Raw genomic sequence first — 15,456 nt, forward strand, 5'->3', positions numbered from 1 at the left:
TTGAAAGAATATCAAACACTCTCTCTCGGACAGCTTTTAGGAGGTATTTTGCACGCCAATTTCGAAGCTGTTGTAAGTGTTTTATCATAAAGTCTCCTTCATATAAGTTGTTCCTTTTTGAGTCTAGTTTACATGGATATATTATTTGCCCCATTTGAAGATCATTTGATTAGTCAAATATTGTATAAACTATAGAAAGGTCATTCTGGGAGGTAAACTGGAGAATATGTTATAGTTTGGAGTTTTTGACCAAGCTAATGGATAGATATTGGTCCGAAATTTTTATGGAGTATTGTTAACATGTATATGTGACTATTGGTTGAGGATTTTTGCATGATTAAATGTTTTGATGAAAGATTTTCTTAGATTTAGAAACTTAGAAACTGGAAGAAGAAAAACAGTTTCTGTTTTGAGAAAGTTTAACTCTTTGGTGGTCTAAACCCATTCTCATGACTTTAATAATTTTATTGGAGGATCCTAAGTATCTTATATACATGTTATATTATTATTTTGAAGGTATTTGATGTTAGTTTCAAAGATATGAAATTTTATGCAAAGAGATATTCAAATAAGCCAAAGTGTGGATATTCTTGGCTAAATTTATGTTTTGGTTAATTTCTAACCATGTGATCTTAAATTAGAAGCTTATATATATATTTTAGGACATCTTTTTAAACCATGTGATGGTTTGGTTTGAAGATCATATATTTATAAATTATAGATCAAGAGATTTATCAAAACTAGTTGAGAAAAAAGTTTCTGTTTTTGGACTAAGTGTAAAATCAAAAACTCCAAATGTTATTTTGTGATTTTGGTGACTTTAATTTGATGATTTAAAGTATGGTTGATGTTAGGATGATATTATGAATATGTTAGAAGTAAGATTTGATTTTTAAAATTCTTGGAGATGTTTTGATTTAAGGTCAAAACTTGTGATTTAAGTGCTTGGATCTTTTTATAAAAAATTTTGGTGTTAATTATTAGCTTTTTCTAAATGGATGTTTTAAGTATGGTTTTGAACTTAGGATTGGAAGATGTTTGTTGCAAAATTTTAGTTTAAGCATGAGTTTTGAAGTTGGAAGGAATTGCAACAAAAATAAAGGGAAATGGCCTATGGATGTTTTGACCATAGTGTGTTCTTCATAATTGTGTTTTGTTTTAAATTTTTCTAAGTTGATATTTAAGTTTAGGACAAAATTTACATGAAGAATGTAAATCCTTAAGTTATGGGTAAAACGGTCATTTTCCCACATGTAAAGAGTAAAATGGAAATTTTACTTTTTAAGTTAGAATTTTCCATATTTCAAATTATTAGTGATTTAGTTCTAACTTTTAGAATCACTAATTTCAGTTCCTCGTGATCGTACTTGAAGTTTTATAAGAAACGCGGAGATCGAGGTAAGTTAGCTTTTAACTTACTAGCAGTCTACTGTGTATGTGTGCTAAGTAAAAGAATTACAGTGTATGTATGTATGTTATCATATATGTCATGCCATGCCAAGTTATCATGTAATTGTCTATTATATAGAATTTATTCTGTCATCAATTTTTATCTGTTACACAATATATTCTGTCATGTATTACTATACATTACAAATATGTCATGTTAAATATGTTGTCTGTTATATGTTATGTCATGTTACGAAATGTTACTATCTCAAGTTGGTTATGTATTTCAAATTATGTTCAAGTCACGTTATGTTACGTCAGGGCTTCAGTACTTTCATATTCCAGTCACGTTTCATCTTGAGTACATTCAGTTTATGTAGAATACATGGGGCCACAACAACTGTGGAGTATGTATTTACATATAGAATACATGGGGCCACAACAACTGTGGAGTATGTATTTTTCATGTTAAGTCAAGTTTATGTAAAATACATGGGGCCATAACAACTGTGGAGTATGTATTTAACTGCATAGTGATGTGTAGAATACATTGGGCCACAACAACTGTGGAGTATGTATTTACACATAGAATACATGGGGCCACAACAACTGTGGAGTATGTATTTTTAATGTTAAGTCAAGTTTGTGTAGAATACATGGGGCCACAACAACTGTGGAGTATGTATTTACACGTAGAATATATGGGGCCACAACAACTGTGGAGTATGTATTTTTCATGTTAATTCAAGTTTCAGAGCAAGTTCATGCTAAGTCAAGTTTCAGATCAAGTTCATGTCAAGTCAAGTTCAGTTCATGATTCAATTTAAGCTATGTCAATTATGCTATGTTGTACGCTAAGTTATGCTTTAATTACTTATGAATTTGATTATGCATTTATGCTTTTACTGTCATACATGCATCATTAGTCTGTATGGAAGTTTTTTTGTTAACTTGCTGAGATTTGTAATCAAATCTCCCTGTGGTAGTCCCAACTACCATTCCCCCCGAATAGTAGATCTTGTTACAGGACCTGAAGGAGGATCAGGAGCTGACCAACTAGACACAGTCGACTAAACGACGGTGCGTCGTTAATAGGGTTGCAAACGAACCGAATCGAGTCGAATTCGAACAGGGGGTCAAGAGCTCGTTTAGCATATATATCTACTCGAACTCGACTCGAGCTCGAAAAAGATTGAGAATTTCTGATCGAGCTCGACTCGTCTAGTGAAAATTCTGATCGAACTCGACTCGAACTCGAGTACAAAAAATACTCGAGTTGATACGAGCTCGAGTAGCTCGACTCGAGCTCGATTTAAATCAGACCCACAATTTTTTATTTTTTATTTTTGTTGGCTGAAGTAAAAATGAGATTATTTCTCCTAATGAATTTTAACTAGAATTATGATAATATATAAACAAATTGAGTTCTTAATGGTTATTAGACATAAATCAATGATTCATCACTTACCACAATATAATTAAAACTTACAAATAGGTAAAATAATAATTCCAACATATAAGATATCGTATCACAATAAATTACAATTTAAAATGGTAGATCACTAATTACAATTACAAAATCTAGCAAACTTACAAAAATAATAAATTATAATTTCAAATGATAAATCACTAATTACAGTTACAATTTCCAGCAAATTTACTAAAAGAATAAACTAAGTAGCTTCAAAAGCTTACAAACTTACAAATAATGCCCATTACAAATATAACACAATTCAATGACTTAGTTCTTAGTAGCTTTAGAGCTTGACAAATAATAATAAACAAAAAATTATTACAAATAAATTAGTAGATTGATAGAACAATATCAAAGCCTCCATGGCACACATTCAAAAATCTGACTAAAAATTAGACGAAATATTAAAAAACAAGCCCACTTACCTTTGTTTACAAATCTCTATCAAATAATAAATTCCATTTCTTTGATCACCAAGTACAAAAAGAAACACTACAAAATACCTTCTTATAATTATCCATATTTCTCCATTCAACACAATTATACTTTTACAAAAAACTAGGGCTGCAATTCAAGTAAGTCAGATATTCAATTAATGAAATCACCTAGATCCAAGCTTCCAAAAAATCCCAAATTCCCAACCTTGTCTAGTTGGACAGCTTCAAGCCTTCAACCTCCAATGAGTCAATAAGTTTGATCCACAAAAATAATTACAACTTTTGTCTTAAATAACATGTTCTATCATTGTTCCTTGTAGTATTTCTACTAGATCAATTCACAAAAAGAAAAAGAGATTAAAAACTAGCCAAATGCCAATCACCATCAACCTATAATGCAAAACACACACGATATAATTAGCAACATGATATAACAAAATAACAATTCAAAAATAAATAGCATTATACTAAAAGGCAAAAATATACAACTTGTCACTTGATTCCCCATCAAGGCAGTAAAATCTCCTCATAAGTTGGTTCTTCTCTCTAGAAAATGAAAGAAAAAATTAGTTAAGACAAGTTCTCAATAATTTAAGACAAGTTATAGATGGCAATAAAAAATCATTAAATAAAATTATACTTACATTCGATGATTTTTTCAAACCATGAAGTACCCGAACCCAGTCAGCCCCACATAATAACATTTCTACTGTTTCAACAGACATTGATGCGCGATAAGGATCAATTACTCTACCACCAGCACTAAATGTAGATTCTGAAGCCACTGTAGTAATTGGAATTGACAAAATATCACGTGCCATCTTAGATAAAATGCGGTATTTTAGATCATTAACCTTCCACCACTCCAAGGCATCAAAATGTAAATCTGAATCCTCACTACAAATATAGACACCTTCCTCTAAATAAACATCCAAATCAGATTTCACTGGACGAATAGTATCATTCCTTCTAACGAATAATTCAAATATAGACTTGCCACTCATCACATTCTTCCCCACAACATTGATAGAGCCACTACAAGAAGAACCTATGTCTCGAGCATTTTCATGTCCACTCGACTCCACATTAGCTAAATTATAATCTTCAGCATACTCATCATACAGCTCATATAAGATTCTCAAGATGGTGTCTATGTTTTTAGTGGCTTCGGGTTCTGAATAAATTACTGGAAAACAAAATTGAACTAGCATCATCTTGAACCTTGGATCCAAAACAGCAGCCACTGCCATAAGCAAATTACATTCCCCCCAATATTTATCAAATTTTGTATTCATCTTCACAACCATTGCTCGTATGTAATCATTTAGGTCAAGAGACTTCTTGTTCAACACCTCTTTTATTCTCCATACCTCAGGAAGGAATAAGTTAGCAGTTGGATACTCAGTTCCTGAGATAATGTTTGTAACCTCATTAAAAACTGCCAAAATTTGACAGACATTTTCCACTTTGGTCCAATCCTCAACACTTGGAACATAATTAAAGCCTTGATCTCTATCTCCATATCTCGGAAAGACTTCCCTAAACTCTAAGGCTGCAGCTAGCATTAGATAAGTGCTATTCCATCTGGTAGGAACATCCAAAAAAAGTTTCTTGCTTGGTAATTGCAATTGTTTTGCAATATCACTAAACTGCTTGATACGAGCTTCTGATGCAACCAAGTACTTCACCCCTTCTCGAACACAGTCGACAATTTCACCAATCTCACTTAGTCCATCTTTGACCAATAAATTTGTTATATGTGCGCAACAACGCACATGAAAAAGCTGCCCCCCGATAGATAACTTCTTTTTCAAACTGAAAACATCTTTGAGAACCCTTAAAGCTACATCATTATATCTAGCATTGTCCACTGTTATTGTAGATACTTTGTTCTCAATTCCCCAATCAATGAAACACTTTTGAAGAGCATCAGCAATAATAACCCCGTTGTGTGGTGGTGGGACATTACAAAAATTTAAGACTCTTTTTTGTAAATGCCAATCAGGATCAACAAAATGACAGGTAATAACCATATATGAGATCTTTTGACCTGAAGTCCACATGTCGGTTGTTATACTGACTTTATTCACACCTCTCAATATTGTCTTCAACTTCTTTTTCTCAATCTCATAAGTGGATTGACAATCATTTCTAGCTGTAGTACGACTTATTTTTTGCCAATAAGGAGTATTAGCTCTCATAAATTTATTAAACACCACATGTTCCATCATGGAAAAAGGATACTCGTGATAAAGTATCATGTGAGAAGCTAGTTCTCTTACCTTTTTCATATCATACGAGAAATTTTTTACAAGATTCACACATTCAGAACCCTTCATGTCAATAGTCAAAATCTTTTGTCTCTTAGAAGCAGCTATGTGTGGAAGACAACTAGTCAAGTGCCTATGAAAGTGAGTTGTAGAACCTGATGAAGAAATAGACAAGAGATCTTTGCAAAAGTTACACTCAGCTTTCTTGACACCATTCTTCTCCACTATTTTAAAATCTTTCCAAACTGCAGAAGTTTTCTTCCTAGGCTTCCTTTGGTATGCATATTTTTGGGGATCTATAGGGGCACTTGGGTTTTCTTCTCCACCAATAATACCATCAACTTCATTATTCCCATCATTACTATCACACTCTATAGCATTAAATTCTTCTCTACCAGTAATACCATCAACTTCAATCTCTACCAGTGGACTTGCAGATGAGCATTCAACAGTTGGTACTTGTTCAGACATGTCTAAACAAAAAATTTTATACAAGTTGTGGCAATGTTAGACACAAATATTGCAGATTAATATTTTTTTAAGAAGAAAATGTAGCTATAAATAGCTAGAGTAAAAACATAAAAATAAAAATAAAAACAGATGTCTTCGCTCAACAAGGCGCTCGAGCGCAGTGTCGAGCGCGTGTCGAGCGTTCAACTCTGCCTGAGTTCGCTCGAGCGCAGTGTCGAGCGCGTGTCGAGCGATTTTGAGCTCGACACTCGCTCGACACTGAGCTCGAGCGAACTCAGGCAGAGTTGAACGCTCGACAAGCGCTCGACATTGAGCTCGAGCGAACTCAGGCAGAGTTGAACGCTCGACACGCGCTCGACATTGAGCTCGAGCGAACTCAGGCAGAGTTGAACGCTCGACACGCGCTCGACACTGCGCTCGAGCGAACTCAGGCAGAGTTGAACGCTCGGCACGCGCTCGACACTGCGCTCGAGCGAACTCAGGCAAAATGTGTCGGCAGACCTTCGCTTGACACTTCGCTCGAGCCAATGTTCCAGATCTCCCCCCCAACTTCACAACAGCAGAAGCAAATCCAAATGTTTTATCATTATGGAAAAGGTAAAGCTATTTATCAAAGACCAACTTAAGAATCTTAAAACAAAATGGAAATTTGTTAACTTAAGAAAGCAAATCCACAAGAAAGCAAATCCATTCTCAAACCTGTGAAGTATGCAGCTCAGTAGCCTCCACAAGAAAGCTCTACTTCTTCAAAGCCCAACAGCCACCATCAGAAAAGCTCTACCTCTAAGACGATTTGGCTCTTGGCTTTGGCTCCGGTTGATGATGAAAAGAATAAGAAGAAGATCACTCAATCTACAAAAGAAGATGAATCCGCTGCTTCAAAACCCTCTGCTTTTGTTTTCCTTAGATATATTTCACTGGAAATCAGATTAATGAGGAAGAAATATAAAGGGAAAAGAGGAAATCCAAACAGAGCATCCTACGTGTGAGCTTCATCTTAAAACAGAGCACTATCACACAGAGATGTTTGTATAACTGTGTTAGCTTCAGCCTTCATCTTAAAACAGAGCAGTACCTCTTACCAATCCAAAAGCTACCGAAGAAACAGAGGAACTGGAACTGGAACTGGAACCGTGCTTGCTTGATGAGCTGAGGAACTGGAGTTTGGAACCGTGCAAGTTTGGAACATTTCAAGTCTGTAGATGGCACGCTTTCTCGCTTTGCAGTCTGACTTCTGAGAAGCTCGACGGCTATCCATCTTCTCAAGCCGTAAACGTCCCACCAAGGAGCTGTTGGGGAACAGCGCCGTGCAAATAACCAAAATTCAAAATAAGGGAAATAAACAAACTAAACCCGCTAGGTGCTAAACAGTCTAAAAGGAAAAGGAAAAATATTCTAATATATTTGAAATTGTACTATTTTATTTTTCTATAGAGTCATGAATTATAAACTAAAATGTAATTAAAATTTTTATTTTTGTCAAGTACTTTTTTATTATTTTTAATCACTAAGAAAAAAATTAAAAAATTACAAAATTTCACTACTAGTCACTACTAATAGTGAAATAAATAAAAATGCATATGGCATCAAGAATGCCTAATACATTAAAGTCATTTAAAAAATTACATAATAAAGCTATTAATTTAATATTAAAGTATTCAATTATCCTTAATATAATATTAAATATAGCCAAATAATCAAAATATGATTAGTTAAGAAAGTGTCGCAATTAATTAGAGTTGTTTATTTTTATAAACATTTAATTACAATAATACATTATTATTGTAAAATACTAAAACATGTTACTTATACATAAACTTAAACTAACAACATATATTATTTTATATATATATATTACTTAACATATATATAAAGTATAAAAAATAATATATGTATAAGTATAAAATATATATAATAAAAGAATACATGTAAGTATATATGTAAATATATATTAATATATATATATATGTATAAATATTACGAGTACTGTGACGAGCTCAAAACGAGTTGAATCGAGTTTATACGAATATTGTTCACGAGCCTAAACCGAATCGAGTCGAGATTATACGAGTTTTGCTCGTTTAATATTCGAGCCAATATTAATGTTCACGAACAACTCATTTATTAAATGAACCGAATCCGAGTCGAATTTATACGAATCGATCTCGAATTGTTCACGAGCGGCTCTGTTCATTTGCGGCCCTAGTCGTTAATGTTAATATAGTAGTTAAATTACTACTTGTACGATGGAGTTGCATTTCCAGTACTTTTGGATCATAACTATTTTGGACTAGTGCTGTGATCTTAGTTATTCAATGGATCTTTATGTATGAAGTATGTTTTAAGCATTTGGGATATTTTCAATTTGGTGCATAGTATTGCTAAAGAAAAAAAAAATTATCCGCTGCGAATATTGCATAATGTTAGATGCATGTTAGGAACATTGCATCTTATATGTCATGAACGGGGGCAGGTAACCTGGTGTTGCATGTCTCGACGCTTCAAATGTCCGTCTAATCCCAAACGAAATTTAGGGGCATCACACAAGTACATCAACGAATCAAGCATGAGCAAAAAAGGGAACAAGCTCACAATTAAAGCTCTTAGAGTAACTTTATATATCTTTTGAAAATTTCAAAATTGAATTAAGATTCAAAGTTAATATTTTCTCATAAAGCATCATATTGCATTTTCTACATGTTCATGATGCATTTGAAAATTAAAGTTTGAATTTTGAATTTTTGAAAGATAATTGATTGTCATCTTTTATATATGCATGATATGATTAAAAGTTTAAATTTTAAAAGATGATTGATTGTTATTTTTTACATGTTTATATTTTGTTTTAAAAACTTTCAAAAGTGATTATTGATCTTAAAATATAGATGATTTTGTTTCAAAATTTTAAAAAGTAAATAATTTATTTTTAAACAAACGTAATTTGTTTAAAAGTACTTTAAATATATAATTAATAAATAATAAATAAATTTTTAATAATAAAAATTATTATTTAAATTATAAAATATAAATCTTATATTTATAAATTATATTTTTAACTACAATCTCAGACATGGGCAGCCAACTTTTTTTCAAAATGCTGTACGTACGTTGGTTGTTTTTCCGGATCTTATCTTGTGCCGTTAATGCATGCCTTGCTCCTAGATTCTAGAAAGCACCCGAACAAACGAGACAGCTGCTATCCTTTCCCATACCCGTTAAAAACAAACTTGAAGATTTTCACCATATTGTCGGCACATTGAAACTTCCTCAAAAAAATAATCGGAGGAAAGCAACGGTACTATTCAGGGGCGGAACGGTGTAGGAGGTAGGGAGGTGGTAAATCTTTTAAAAATTGAATTTACTTTATATAAATAATTATAACCTTTTTTTAATATAAGTGAAATTGCCCGCCGTCCCCCAAAAGACTCACGTAGTTACTATCTGACACCTTGTACTCCTAACACCTAAGGCTAACACCCTATTTGACTTTATATCATAAAATATATATTATTATTCTATCACATGTATTTATCAACTTTCTCTACTACACAATCACCGAATAAAATCCTGCACTAAATTTTATATAATTTGGTTCAAAAATTCTTTAAATTAGATTAAATAAATTTAAAATAATTTAAATTTTTGTTACAGTAATTGATTAAAAATAAAAAACCACTACTCATTCATCAAATATTAAAATATTAATTTATCATTCCAGAAAAATAAATTAAATTAATTAGATCAATATAATTAACATTTAACATTTAGAATATAATTATTATTAACATTTAATAATATTTTTTAATATTAATTGAATATAATATAATTATTATTAACATTTAACAATACTTTTTTAATATTAATTTAATTAGAATATAATTACTATTAGCATTTAATAATACTTTTTTAAATATTAATTTAATTAGAATATAATTACTATTAACATTTAATAATACTTTTTTTATATTAATTTAATTAGAATATAATTATTATTAACATTTAATAATACTTTTTTGTAATATTAATTTAATATAATATAATTATTATTAACATTTAATTGGTAGAATTACAAAATGTGAGAAAATAAATTAAATAAAAATTTTATTAATTTAATAATATTTTATTATTTTATAGAAAATAAATAACTAATCCAATATGGAGATTGAATTTTAATAAAATAAAAAATATATAAAAAAGTATTAATATTAACTAAACTTAAAAGATAAATTTGACTAAACCAATTCTAATAAGATTTTCTTTTCATTCTCTGCAAGTTGCAGTTTACGACACTCGCACCAGTGGCCAGAGCCAAAGCATAACTGCAGGGACCAATCTCCATCAGTAATACTAGATTTAAATTTTTTATTTTTAAAGATATTCAAATTAGCTGGTTTACTCACCATCAAATAATGTTGTATTTTATTTTTCACGTTATATTTTTGCTAAGAAATTAACTAACCATCCAGGATAAGATACATTTACCAATAAAGATTTTGAAAATTCAAAAAAATAATAATAATAAAATGAATTGTCCTTTAATAATACATATGGAAAAAGAGTCAAATTCACCACATAAAAATATTGTAAAATATTATGAAGATATAATGAATCAGTCAAGAAATATTAACAAGTTAATTGAAAAATAAGTCAAATATTTATTATTTGATTGACAGATTAATTCGTTTACTATTAACTCTTCATGTTTCTACTGTTATATTGAGCGAATATTTTCTATTATGAAACTTATAAAAATTAGATTGCGTATTCAAATGAAAGATGAGTTTCTTACAGATCATTTGTTAGTTTATATTGAGAATTTTTTTTCAAAAATTTTACTACAAAGATGACAATAGATAAATTTTATTCCATAAAATATAGTTGTCGAGCTTAATTTGAATGAGAAATCTTAAGTTGATATTTTAGTTTTTATTTTTTTATTTTTTATAATGGTTTATAGCAAACTACGAAAATTCTGAAGAAAATTATCTTATACGATGATTTATAGACATATATTTTCTGTATACGATTTTATGACGTATGATTATAAATTTTTATATAGCTCTGTGAATAAAATACATATTACTTATACTCACACATGTCACACATTTTGTGAGTTGTCTCCCTAAACACCAAATCATAGTTCCACCCTTGATACTATTAGAAAAAATCTTACTAATAAATACAATCTATTAAAGAACATAAATGCTATTGTCACCTAAGGTTTGGGTCCCCAATGGTTCCGAAAATTTTTATTTTTTATTATTTTATTATTTAGTGATTAAAAAAATATTTTTATAGTGACGTTGTAAATTTAAAAAAAAAAAATTAAAATATAAAAAAAATGAATGAAAAAAAAAAAAGAAAATTTTTGTTCTTGTTCGGAGCTGTCTCCTGCGACATCCTTGGGGACTCATTAAAAAATATCAACAGGAAGGTAAAAGTTTATTTTGTCAGATATTTTTTACATTTTGGTGTTTGTTTCTTGTCTTGGTTTTAGCTTTTAGAAATGATAATACGTCGCTCCAAATGTATAGCTCTAGTTGATTACTCATTAATTTTATTTTATTTTTAAATTTTTTTATTTAATAATTAAGAAAATGACTATTAATATATCGATTTTTTTATATTTTTTAAAAATATTTTGAAATGATAAAAAAATATGAATAAAAAAATTGAAAAACAAATTAAAAACTGATTTTAGTCTAACGGTAAATTGCAGCGGGCACTGGACAGCTACGGCAAAGTAGCACCACTCTTTGGCTTTAAGTTTTCGGGAAATCGTCTAGGACATACGGAAGTCTCTCTCTCCTAGGGTGGCACGTGTCAGTGGATTTTATGTGGGATTTAGTTCCCTATTTTGAGAAATTAATCCAGTTTTCCATAATCTATATGCTTGAAAACAAAAATCTTTTGTTTGCTTTCATTAAAGTTATGTGTACAGTTATTTTTGTTTCTTACATACCAATTTGTTGCGAGCATTACACTGTTGATATTTTCAGCGAAGAAGTCGATCATGTACTCTGTATCAACCAAGTCATAATACCACTCATATTCGATTGTAAAATCCCAGACAATATGGCTTACATGTACAAGATCGAATGTAACATTCACGGAGGAATATACCAACTGCTTGTTTTTGTTTTCGTTTCTTGACGTATACAAAAATACCCTCCTTTTAACAAAACAGTTCTGAATGCAGCTCTGCCTAATGTGAAATGGGTGCTGCCAGATTCCTATTTAGTTTCCGGTGAAAACGACGTACGATGGAGGTACCAAATCAAAATGAATATCTAGCTTTATTCTTATTTTTTTGTCTTCCTATTTCTTTATTTATTGATTATAACTTGTTAACCACATTATCATTCTTTAAAGCATCAAATTACAAGCACGATGTCAAAACAGTGGTAATAACGCATTGTTATAATTTATTTCTGTAATCCCTCTCCATGTTTTAAATTCTTGAATCATACTTCATATGGCTAGTTGAATAAGGTTCTTGTTAAAGATGTTCATAATTTCCGATGGGAAAACCATTCACTGATGGAAATGTTGTTCCATGTGAATCTATGATGAGAAGTGCCATGAAGACTGAGGTCGCAACCAAAATGATGATCCATCCAGAAGAAGAACCTCCAGTTAAAAAAAAAAACAAAACAAAACAAAAATCCCCGAGAAAACAAAGGAAAATTTGAATTATTCAAAGATATGCTGCTGGACTTGATCTCCTCAGATCAGGCTTCAGAAATTTTGTGAAGATGCAATCTCATTTCAGATATTTTGTTGAATTGTGGACTTCATTTGATTGAAATGGATGGAGAAATCTCTTTTGAGATCTATGGTTGATGGACTTACAACCAGATTTTGTCTTTGGAGGGGGCTGATATTGTAGACTCAACCTTGTGGGCAGCTGGGGTTTTTGCAGCAACAGTATTCCCCGCCAGAGAGAAATTTGTCAAATGGGTGGGTGGACTCCTCGAGTTAGTGGGAGGCAAGAAGTCCTACCGTTTGAAAGGAGCGTCACCATTTTGTACGAACCTAAACCGCATTAATTTGTCAAGGATATGAAGTTGAGGCCAGTTTTTGTTTTTATTTCAAATAATATATGCAGCTAGCAAGATAATGCAGCTTGTTCTCCCATTTAGCCAAGGAGAGTTATCTGTGATGGAAATTATAATAAATTTTTCGTTTTGAATTTGTGCCTTCTTGTTCCAATCTACAGCCTTCTATTGTGTTGCATTCTTCAACTTTCACTTAGCTTTTCCAACGTTAAAAGAAAATATTATTTAATGATTAAGAAAGTGATTTTTAATAAATTGGCGTATTTTTTTATTTTTTAAAAATATTTAAATATATTAAAAATATATGAAAAAAAAATGCACAAATGTGCTGGGCATCGGTCATTGCTAGGTGGCAGCACAGCTCTTCCAACCTCACTTCCGATTCTATAATGCAAACTCTTATGCCATGTTATCCGCCATGCTGCCTTTTTTTTCAAACACACAACGTATACTTTCATAACTACTCATATTAGGAAGTCCTTGAGCCACATCTGTATCAAAGAAAGGAAGGACAAACCTCCCCTCACAAAACTAAAAGCACTCATTTATCAGTACCAGTGACTGCCATTCGCCTAGCCTCTCTTCGAAGATCCAGCCAAGTGACATGATCGCTAGTAACATCTCTTGCTCCTAATTTGGCTAGATATTTACAGCTTTACTAATCTCTCTGAATGTATGTGCGGATTGAATCATGGAGAGGTTGAGAAATCATCATCATTTGCTCCCAAAAGTCTCTAAACATCTTAATCAACATTTGCTTTCTCAAATGGAAGGGATAAAATATCACAAACCCAAGCTCACCAGGCCCAACTTACCAAAGGGCTATCATCAGAAAACTAGGAAGAGATAATGAAAAATAAAAAAAAGAGTGTCAGGAAGAGGAAAGAGAGAGGTGACGAAAAAGAGAGGGAAAGTAGAAAAAATGGTCAGATGTGCAGTGACGTCAGACGGGATAAAAGGGACGAAGTGATGTAAAGACGTATTCTTCACCTACCACAAGAAGTGGCTCAATAAAAGGGATATATCGATTGAAAAGGGGGGATCTCTAGGCAACTACTATGGGAAGAGAGAGAGAGCGACAACTCTATTTTAGCTTCTTTGGATTAAATGAACTCTAATACCATTTGTAGAACAGCAATGCTTCACAACTTTTCAATCTCTATATATTATTTTTTTATTTTAAAATTTTTAAAATTTTTTTAATTTTTTTTGAGTTTATTTTTTTTAAATTAATTCAATTATTCTATCCATTATTTTTATATTAAATATTTAATAAAAGAAAAAATAGTAAAAATTAAAAAAAAATTGGTGCTTAAAAGTTATATGAATAATAAGAGATTGAGTAAAATTTAACTTTGTGTAGTGAGGTGCAAGAGTTCATTAGAGACTGTAAAATACTCATCATAGGTGATTTACGTCCTTAACACCACACATCCGTCAAGAGCATGTAGTTCAGATGGCATGAGACTCAGCCTCCGTAAGAGAGGTCTTGGATTCGATTTCCCTCCCCAATCCCCCAATATCAAAAAAAAAAAAAAAACACCACACATCCAAGACATCACTACTTGTGAATTAAATTCCCATCCAACTTTCAACAAATGGTGAGACTCACTTTTTAACAAATGACTTATATAAAATTTGTCTATTTAGAATTTGTATCTAATATTACTTTTTTTGCGAGAATTCAAGGTAATCCCCCAATTGCTGCATCACTGATCCATCCAACATTGATACAAACTGGATCTTAGAAATCCTGAAAACAAATTCAGCCAACGAGAACTTAACCTTGAACACTAAAACCATTTATCACATTTATTGCGACAGGAATCCTGTTTTATAAAATCAGATTTATCAAATAAAGATAGTAAGCCTAAGAAACGCCTATCATCCAACTTCTAAGAAGAAAAAGAGAACGGTTTCACACATCAAATGGTTCGTTATAGAACGATTGTGTGGGTTTAGTGGGGTTGGTGGAGGGGTGGAAAATATGAGTATCACGAAAGGAATATAGTCTAGGCCCACAGAACGTGTGCCGATCCTTGAATACTGTCTGGAAATTCTCGCTGAAAATGCCAATGGAAATTTTAAATTAACAGGGATTTACAGGATTGACGGAAGAATGCGGTCAGAATTATGCATCTCAGCGAGGCCGTACCACGAAATTCAAGGAAAAGCTTGAAAGTTTGGCGTTTCCCAATAAAACCCAACTTGAGAAAATGGATAGAAGTCTTTTTAGTTCATACAGTTGGCAGTATGGGAAAGTTCAAGCCACGTGACTATGAAGTAATTAATTAGTTCATACAGAACCCAAGCCGCCCCTTTTAAACAATATAATTGAAGATAAAACTATTTAAAAT

General features: G+C 31.6%; 1 pseudogene; it reads left to right on the forward strand.

Moving 5' to 3' along the window:
* The window catches only part of LOC122300780, a 34,852-nt pseudogene extending 19,477 nt beyond the window's left edge, over positions 1-15,375 (forward strand).
* Positions 15,376-15,456: the final 81 nt, after the last annotated feature.

Source organism: Carya illinoinensis, chromosome 1 (genome assembly GCF_018687715.1).
Source record: "Carya illinoinensis cultivar Pawnee chromosome 1, C.illinoinensisPawnee_v1, whole genome shotgun sequence".
Classification (NCBI taxonomy): domain Eukaryota; kingdom Viridiplantae; phylum Streptophyta; class Magnoliopsida; order Fagales; family Juglandaceae; genus Carya; species Carya illinoinensis.